The sequence below is a fragment of the Balaenoptera acutorostrata genome, chromosome 8 (genome assembly GCF_949987535.1).
Source record: "Balaenoptera acutorostrata chromosome 8, mBalAcu1.1, whole genome shotgun sequence".
NCBI classification, from domain to species: domain Eukaryota; kingdom Metazoa; phylum Chordata; class Mammalia; order Artiodactyla; family Balaenopteridae; genus Balaenoptera; species Balaenoptera acutorostrata.
Genome location: NC_080071.1, coordinates 19,963,356 through 19,972,654, shown reverse-complemented (window position 1 = coordinate 19,972,654; position 9,299 = coordinate 19,963,356). Strand labels below are relative to the sequence as shown.

General features: G+C 47.2%; 1 protein-coding gene across 2 annotated transcripts in view; it reads left to right on the top strand.

Annotated features, from left to right (window-relative positions):
* The first annotated feature begins 4,213 nt into the window (after nucleotides 1-4,213).
* ACVR1 (activin A receptor type 1) overlaps nucleotides 4,214-9,299 on the top strand; it is a 134,496-nt gene continuing 129,410 nt past the window's right edge. The window contains exon 1 of one of the 2 annotated variants that reach the window (XM_057551620.1): nucleotides 4,214-4,528. The gene's annotated coding sequence lies outside the window, so the exon portion shown is untranslated. The remainder of the gene's footprint in view (nucleotides 4,529-9,299) is intronic. The other variant, XM_057551619.1, reaches the window with a different exon arrangement.

Genomic DNA, 9,299 nt, shown 5'->3' with positions numbered 1-9,299 from the left:
CCGCTGTGCCAGGAATCACTGGATGAACTTTCCCAAGTGGGAAGTGGCTGTAGCTCCGACAGTTCTTTGAATATGGTGGATGGCCAATAAAGTCTTGTATGAAATGAACAATTAACGAGTCATTCATACACCTGGGAAAGTTTAACTGGAAGATAAACAAGTGTCTGTCCTAACTGGTTAAATGTTTACCTTTTGAGGAAAAGGGTTCCAGTCCTGATAGGATTTTTAGTGACCCTTTCAGGTTATGATTTCCCTTCCACCTCTTACTGTTCTGATCCAGTCATTTCAATCTTTGGAACATAATACTGGTTTCTTATGGGCCTCAGTATTAGGACTAAATTCTAGATCCCAGGGTCTTTTAATTCATCATTCGCCAGGAATAGTTACGATGCAGCTTGGTCAGTATTTCTCACACTTGAGTAATGTATGGACACCTTCAAAAGGAAAAAAAATTCCATGGACCTTCAGTGATGCCTTAAGTAATTTTTATAAAATTTCATTTAAATAAACTGCATGTTCTTTATAGGTACGTAGCAAAAAAGGGTAGTGGAATCATGGTTGTATGGTAGACATTTATATGATCCAGAATATGCATCATATTAATTACTTTAATATGATATTAATTTCTTTTAAAAATATTGTAACTGAAGCAAAAGAACAAATTTCATAGAGAACTTGGAGATCCCCTAAGAGTATGTGTCCTAGTTCCAGTCTAACAAAACAGAAATGGGAGAATTGCTTTACCATAAACCACATCCAGCCCTCAAACTGTGCGCTTTTTCTAAGCAGTTTGGATGCCTACCCAGCCTTCAACGCTCAACTTAAATGTGAACGACCACTCAACTAGATGTCAACTAATCTCCATATGCTTGTAACCATTACACAACTGTACAACCAAAACTAAATATGAACAAAACTATAAAACCAATGCTTCAAATAACTTTATTTAATAAGACAGATGATATTGTCTTGCTGAACAAAAATGTCTGCTCGCATTGTAAACATGGTACTATTGCCTGCTGGGAGCAGGGATTTTTTTTTGGTTCTACATGCCCAAATCAAATGAACAGACTTATCAGAATTTGTTTGTTCATTCCTTCAACCATTAATCTTTATTTTTCTTCCAGAAACCTCTAGAAATTTAACTGCAGCACATCAATCCATCATGATTCTCATCAACACCAGCTCTCAAACATCCCACCAATATTCTTCTAAAGAATTTGCTTGTAAAAGTTGATATACATAACTAAGCTGAATTTTGCTTTATAGGTTTTAATAAGCCATGTTCCTTTATACCATTATGAAAGGAAAACACTCTGGGAGCCAAAAAGAAATGGCTTTAAGATGAGAGAAAATCACGCACTGTAGTTACTTAGATATTTTAAATGAAATCATTTCTAAAAATTATAATTTATATTCTGTATCACTTACAATCTGCAAAATTTTATGGAATAAATTTCCCCAATTTTATAGGAAAATATTGTACAGGGCTCTTAGGTTGCTCGAGATTCTGCTTCCTAATAGTTTTTGAAAGCTGTTGACTTTTAGAAATGAACATGTTGATCTGGGCGTAAAGGAGGAGGATATGCAGAAAACAGAAGAGTTGCCAATTCACAATGCAGCAGGCAATTAATTAACAAGAGTCCTGCTCCCTGAAACATACGATGGAAGAGATCTGGGAATCTGAGAAAAACAGAAGATGTATTTCCTCCAAGTTACTTTACTAGTGTGATTTTCCACCAGAGTTAAATCAGTGGGTTAGATGTTGGGGTGAGCCGTGGTTCTCAACGGGCAGTGATTTTGCTCCCTCCCACCTCCCTGGACATTTGGCAATGTCTGGAGACATTTTTGGTTGTCATGACTGTGGAGGGAGTCCTATTTACATGTAATGGATAGAGGTCAAGGATGCTGCAAAACCTCTTACACTGCACAGGACAGCACCCCACAATAATTATCCAACCAAAGATGTCTATAGCACCAAGGTTGAGAAACCCTGGGTTAAGGTATCCAAGCCAAAGGACTGTATTTGGGCTGTATCCTTGCATTGGTGGGCCTTGTGTTAAAGGCTGTATCCTTGTGTATCCTCCTGTTTTATACACACACACACACACACACACACACACACACACACACCTCTATCAATTTATCTATGTTACAAGGCTGCAAGAAGTACCCAGAATCCTCCCAGAGAGTCTCCTGGAATACAACTTAGTTTACATGAGGGTTGAGTTAGAGGATTCTGCATTGAGCCAGCCACACAATAAGACCACTGTGAAGTTAGAGATAAAAGGAACAGTCAAAAGCTTAACAGGATTCATTAGTTCATTTATTGACTTACTCAGCAAACCTTCATTGAGTACTCACATGTGCTACTCTGCTAGGCATGATGATACATGGTGGACACAACCAAACTTGGTTTCTGCCCTCTTGGAGCTTACAGCCTAGAGGATACTACAAAACAGCTTACCAAGAAGAGATCAGTAACATGAGGACGCTGTAAATGGACCCGACCGAGGAATATTTACACAGCAGCTTGAGAAGCTCCCACATGTGTGTAATCTCATTTGAACCGCACAACAAACCTCATGAGACAGGCTATATTCCCTCTTAAAGAGGGTAAAAATGTGCCCAAGGTCACACAGTTTGTAAGTGGCAGGGCTGACGCTTCAGCCAAGTGACACTGAGGTCCCTGCCACATTGTTCTACAGAGCCAGAATACATACAGGCACTCTTGCTTGACTGACCTGTAATTTCCTCTCCTGATTCCCACCAGTCATACAGGTACAAAGCCCTTCCCCTTATGGGAAAATGCCCCCAGCCTTCTACATCTTCTTGCTTGTATAGTACCTGGGGATTCTTTTCTAGGGGTTTCATGTATATTTGCCTTGTGTTTCTAATTAGATTGTAAACTCCTGACCTGCAGGGACCAGATCTTCCATTTTCTTTGCAGCCTTTTGCAGTACTGCAGACAGTCACCCAGTAAATGCCTGCTGCATGAATGAACCTGTAGAGATAAAAATACTTTATGGTATTCCCATTTATTAGCTTCACGCTTTTATTTGGCTTTGTGATAGAACTGTGCATTCTAAACTTCTAGAGGGCAGAGAAAATGGCTTGGTGCTTTCCTTACACTCAGCAGGCACCATGCAAAATTTGATCCTCATGCCTTTTTGATGCTCTGGATAATATTAGCACACTGGTGTGTTTTGTGTATCTAAGGACCGAGGTTGTCAGCCTCTCTCTGGCGAGGAATGTCCCTTCCTATCCACTGTAAGCTCTCATGGCGCCTAGGACAGGGCTAGATTACCGCAGAACCCCCTCCCCACGCCCCAAATGCATATTTTTATTACTAAGGAGGCGGACTGCAAAAATGGCAAGCTCTTGCATAACCCCAGACCTTGCGAGGAAATAAGCGAAGTGGAAGGGGATCGAAGACAGGTCAGAAATGGCCTGGATGAGAATGCCGAGGCTTCTCTCCGAGAATCCAGCCTAAGTCTGCCAAGCTGGACTCCAGCCGCACGCCGCCCGAAGTCCCGAGCCCGGGAGGCAGCCCGCCCGCCCGCCGGCCCTCCCGCCCCCGGGAGCTGTCCAGACGGCCCCGCCCGCGCCTACCTGGGCACTCACCCCGCTGCGCAGCCTCGCCACCTCCCACCCCGGCCGTGGGAGCCCGGCTCGGGCCTGCCCCGCCGCCTCCCCGCCTCCGAGGAGCCCCGCGGGCGGCGCGCTCGCAGCCTCCTCCTTGCCGGCCAGACAGCGCCGGGCGCGCCGGGGGCGGCTCGGCCAGGCTCGGCGGGGCTCGGCGGGCTCGCCCCCGGCTAGGCGCCTGCAGGGGGCGCGGGGACGGCCCCGCCCCGCCGCCTTCCCTCTCCCTCCCGGCTCCCTGGATCCGCGCCGGGAGGAAATGATGTGTTGCTGCCTGGTTAATCACAGCTCCAGACACTCATTGGCCGAGCGCTCCGCAGCCACTTCCTTCTCCTCCTCCTCCCGCTCCTCCCGCTCCGGCTCCTGCTCTTTGCAGCCGCAGCCTCCCCCTCGGCGCTGGGGGAACTTTTCTACTCTCAGTGACCGTCCTACCCCCCAACCCCCGCCGCCCCCCGGGCCAGCCCCCACCCGGCCCGCCCGCGGCCGTCTTTCCAGCCCGTGCCGTAGCGCCTCGGGAAGTTTATTCCGCCCGCCCTCCTCCCCTTCCTTCTCCGCCTTCTCTTCACCCCGCCTCCCCTCCCTCCTCCGGCTCTTTCCCCGGGGTGGCTGCCGCTGCCGCCGCCGCTGCCAGGCTGCTCCTCGGCCAGCCGCGCCGGCCCCAAGGCCGGAAAGCCCCCGGCGCCCCGCACCGGCTCGCCGCAGCCGCCCGCCGCAGCCGCCGCCGCTGCCGCTCTGGGCCGGCCGCCGGCCTTCGGCCCCGCGGAGTTCCGGGCTCCCTCGCCGGCTGCACCGCCCCGCCCCGCGCCGTGCCGCGCCGACCTGCAGCGCCCGGCTGGCTCGCACTCCGCCTCCCCCGGCTCGGTCCCCCGCCGCCGCGGGACCAGAGGTTAGTGCAGGTCGCCGGCCGCGCCTGCCGGAGCCGGGAGGACCGAGGGAGGAGGGAGCCTAGCGGGAGAAGGGGCAGGAATTGGGGGTGGGAGGGTGGGCGTCTGAGGTGCCTCCCCCTCGCTTTCATTCCTTTCTCCCCCAAGCCGATTCACTCTCGGTGGGGGAAGCCGCCGCGGAACAAAACTGTCTTGCTGTGGGCCTGAACTGCCGGTGGGATGTGGCAGAGGGCAGAGGCGCGGAGTGCGGTGGTCTCTGCTTTGCAGTGTGTGTGTGTGTGTGTGCGTGTGTGTGCGCGCGCGTGTGTGCATGTAGTGAACTCCTTCAGGGTGCGTGCCTCTGACTTGTAAATCGATCTGACCGCCTGGCCACGGGGCTCACCTTCCTAGCTGAGCTTGGTAGAGAGTAAAGGGATGGGCGAATCACCCCCACCCTCAAAATATCCGTCTCTTCCAAGAGGAATTTTCTGCTGGAAAGACAGCCAATAAACTCTGCTCAACGCCCTCCCTCCCTCAGTTCTTCCTAGCTGCAGTTTCAAAAAAGCTTGAAAGCCAGGAATGTGGGATTCATCTTCCGATCCCCAGAAGGCAAATGTGGTTACAGATGTTGCACGGTACTTTGCCAAGTTTAAAAATCCTTCCTTCAACACGGTCACCAAAACAGCGAGGCTAGACCCTTGGGTGCGCTGGGGAGAGATGTGGGCCTCTGGGGCTGCCGGACTCCCTAACTTCCGTCGGGTTCTGGACTGCCTCAGCTCTGTCCAGTTTGTGCCAGATAGGTCTCCCACTCTCCGCAGACTCCCCTTCTTTTCCCCGGGAGTTTTGAACGCTCCTTGCATGGGAGAGAAACTCTTCAAGAAGCTACTTAGGGAAGAAAACATTCCACTTAGTAGCAAAAGAAATGTCTTGGTTAAAAAGTTGTGCTTAACGTGGCTTTGGGAGAGAGGTAGCAAAGTAATACAATGGATTTGTTCATTTTATTGGGCTTGCTTTCTTTTTTGAACTGTGTGAGGTGGGAGTTCGATGATGATGAGAAAAGGGACTGATCTCATATGTACTTTGTATATTTTTGAAAAGAGGCCCTCGCATTTAGACATGGCTAACCCAGTGGTTTTAAAGAATCCTGTCCCACAGATGCAGACTGCTCTGACAGCCCAAGGAAAGGCGGTGGCAAAAAATAGACACCACCTCCCTTTTCCCCCCCAAAAATTCTTCCTGGAAAGGTGGTGGTAAGAAATTTCAAGAGCTGGGCTGATCCAAGTGGCGATCCTTAAATGGAAACACTATAGTATGTCCTGGCACTTGTCTCTGGAGGTGGGTGGCTGGCAGGGGGCCCGGGCTCGGGCAGCCAGCAGACACTAGACTTGTGCTGACCTCAGACACTGGCCTCACCACCCGGTTTTACAGTATGCTTGAGTATGAAATATGGATCTTCACCATTTCACTGATGGGGACACAGGGGTTGGGAGGTTATCTTAGGCCTGGTCAGGACTAGGATCACCTGGCTTCTAAGACCAATTCTCCTTTCTTGTGATTCAGTTGTTTTTGTTTTCTGTCCTGGGATTAAAAAAACAGAAGTCTTTTGAGGCTGAGATGTGTAGGCCTTAGCCTGATGGCATTGTGTGTTGGATAATCGCATTTCTACCGTCACCCCTTCTGAAAATACTCAAAGATGGTGAATGATGTTGCAATAAATTCTGGATAGATGGGAAAAAAAATCAAGGGCTGGGATGGGTTCATTCTCTCCTTTTCTAGAAGTATGGGTAAGTTTTACTTGAAATGGAGAGAGTGGTTTTAAATAAAACTTGATATAGGTAGTAGTTTTACAACTTTCGTACCTTGGAAGAGAGTGATCATTTGAATCCGAATAAGTTTCTTGTTACCTTTAAGTAATTTAAAAGGATACTAAGGATGCAGAGTAAAGATGGAGGAGTATGCCATATTCAGGAATGTGGCGAATTAATTTCAGAAGTGAGGAACTTAATTCCATTAATAGTATTGTAATGTTCTTTTTTCAAAGTAGTGATTTACCAAATTTTGTGCATTTGTCGACAGAACGGATAACTGATTGAATCAGTAAGTAGAGACTATGCCTCTATCTTACCCTAGATTGCACAGAACTAGTCCCGTGATGATCGTGATAGGCTTCTAGGTAAGGTGGGATTGAGAAGTCCAGCTTTCTGTGGGAGGGAGGGATGGGGTAGGAATGGATTTGAAAAATGATCCTGCTATTCAAGGTCATGAGGTGAAGATGGAATCAATGCGTAAATAGTGTACCTTAGGCAAACAGGAGCTGGGACTGGAAACTCTCCTCTGTGCTTGCTCTGCTGTTGGATCCCTGACTCTTGATTTATTTTTACATGTTAGAAATCAGGGAGAAGTAAACTACTGACGGTGGCAAAATCCTCTGATGTGTTTTGAGTGAATTTAATGACAGACATGTTGATTTGGGGAGGAAGTGGAGTGGATACAACCTGCCGGGCACTGTGCTCAGCTCCTTACACGCCCTTTTTCATTATATTTTCACAATAACCATATGTTTTATTATCATTTCATTCCTTTACAATAAGAAATTGAGGCTTGGCAAAATTAAGTTGCCCTAAGCTGTAGAGCTAGTCAGTGGTGGAGTGGGGGATTTGAACCAGGAGTTTGTGGGACTGTGGAACCCATGTTCTCGGCCATTCTTGCCAGTGTTTGCCAAAGGTCATTCATTTGTACACTGTCTTCATGAGTTTACCATAGCTAAGTCTGTCTCAGTCTATTAATTAGTTAGTATTTGTCTTTAAAGCGATTCACCTTTAAAAAAAACCCTTAAAGACATCATCTTTTAAGAAGAAACAATATAACACTGCTGTATCTGGAAAGCTAACTCACTGGTTATGATTAGGAAATAATCCTAAAGATGCATTCATACTTTTTTAAAATAATTAATTAATTAATTTTTGGTTGCGTTGGGTCTTCGTTGCTGCACGCGGGCTTTCTCTAGTTGCAGCGAGCGGGGGCTACTCTTCCTTGTGGTGCGCAGGCCTCTCATTGCGGTGGCTTCTCTTGTTGCAGAGCACGGGCTCTAGGCGCGTGGGCTTCATTACTTGTGGCTCATGGGCTCAGTAGTTGTGGCGCACGGGCTTAGTTGCTCTGTGGCATGTGGGATCTTCCCAGACCAGGGCTCGAACCCGTGTCCCCTAGCATTGGCAGGCGGATTCTTAACCACTGCGCCACCAGGGAAGCCCGATGCATTCATACTTAGATTGAAACCCAAGTTCAGGATAATGAATTCTGTGTGTGTGTGTGTGTGTGTGTGTGTGTGTGTGTGTGTGCGGGGACCTGGGGATCTGGGTGGGGTGGAGGAGGTAGTTAGATGATACAGTATTGGGTGATATTCTGGTTTTTGGATTAAGTGATGCGTTCATGGGTGCTGATTTTATTTTTAGACTTTATAACCTACATACACGATGCATACTTTTTTATAAAAAGATAAAGGAAATTAAACACATAACCATTAACATAATGATTACTTGGGGAGTATTTCACTGCACTGTGTAGACTTAGCTTGGTGCCTGTGTGAAGTAGGCACGCAAGAACTGTTGGCTGATTGACAAGACCCCAGGTGATAATTTTAAAGCAAGCTGATTGTTGTCGTACCTGAATAAGATTGAGGTATGTCCCCCCTGCCCCCTGCCCATTTTCTCCTGCTTCCACTCTCATTTCCAATACTGTGACTAGAATAACAGCACGGACTGTTGTGTGGTTTCTCCTGACGGCGGTTATGGGAGACATGGGCTGGGCTGAAGCTGGCACTTCTCAGCATCACCTTGTCTTATATATCTAGTGCTCAGGATGGGGCAAAGAATGCTGTCATGAAGTGTTAAAACGCTTTCGGTTTTACCCAGTGTAAGTGTGACCATTCAGACTGGGAAGCCGCTATTTAAGTTAAAGCAGTGCCTGGCTAAAATGTTCACAGCATTAAACTGGCGAGGCTCTGAAATAAAGCCATCAGAGATTTTAATTGGAGTCCACATAGTCTCCTGTTTTGTTTTCCCAAGCAAATATTGGGCACTGTGGCTTTATTCCTGGAAATGAGGATTTGAATTGGGTTTCCTGGTACAAAATGCTTTCTTTGATCTCTTGGAGTGAAAACTTTGTGTTTCTTTCTGTGGCCAACTCCAGCTCTGAAAAGAACCAAATGGAATACTTACCTCTTCTTTTTTAATACTTGGCCATAGACTGCTCTTGCTTGCCATGCTAGTTTAAGAATCAGAAGTTCCGAACCAGGATTTGTCTATTGGGAAGGGCCTTCAAATTAAAGACCCCTTGTCAAAGAGCGTCGTCAGGCTGGTGTGGTGGGCACGTCTCTGCCGTTGGTTCAGATAGAAGGTAGTTTTACTTGAACTTATGCTCTCAAAATTAACTAATAGGAGACCCAGCAGCTTCCTTTTTGAAGTTGAAACAAATATTTCCCCCACCCCCAATATTCAAACCGGCTGCACAGTCGAATAATATTCTTGTGCTCTTATATGTCTTTCTGGAAATCTGAGCTTGTTTATATGTCTAAAAGACTCTTCTGTGATCCAGGAGAGCTTTGTTTTCCAGAGCCACCGCTACTCAGTTGTTTGATTTTTGGGTTTCAGTCTTTGACCAACATTCCACTTTGCCCATTCGAGTTGCTTCATTGTTTGCTCTGGGTATTTGACCTTTATTTCTGTGACTGGGAAAGTGACTTTACATTTTAGCCTTTCCAAATTTTGTGGAGGTTCATGCAGCAGGTGAAGTTTG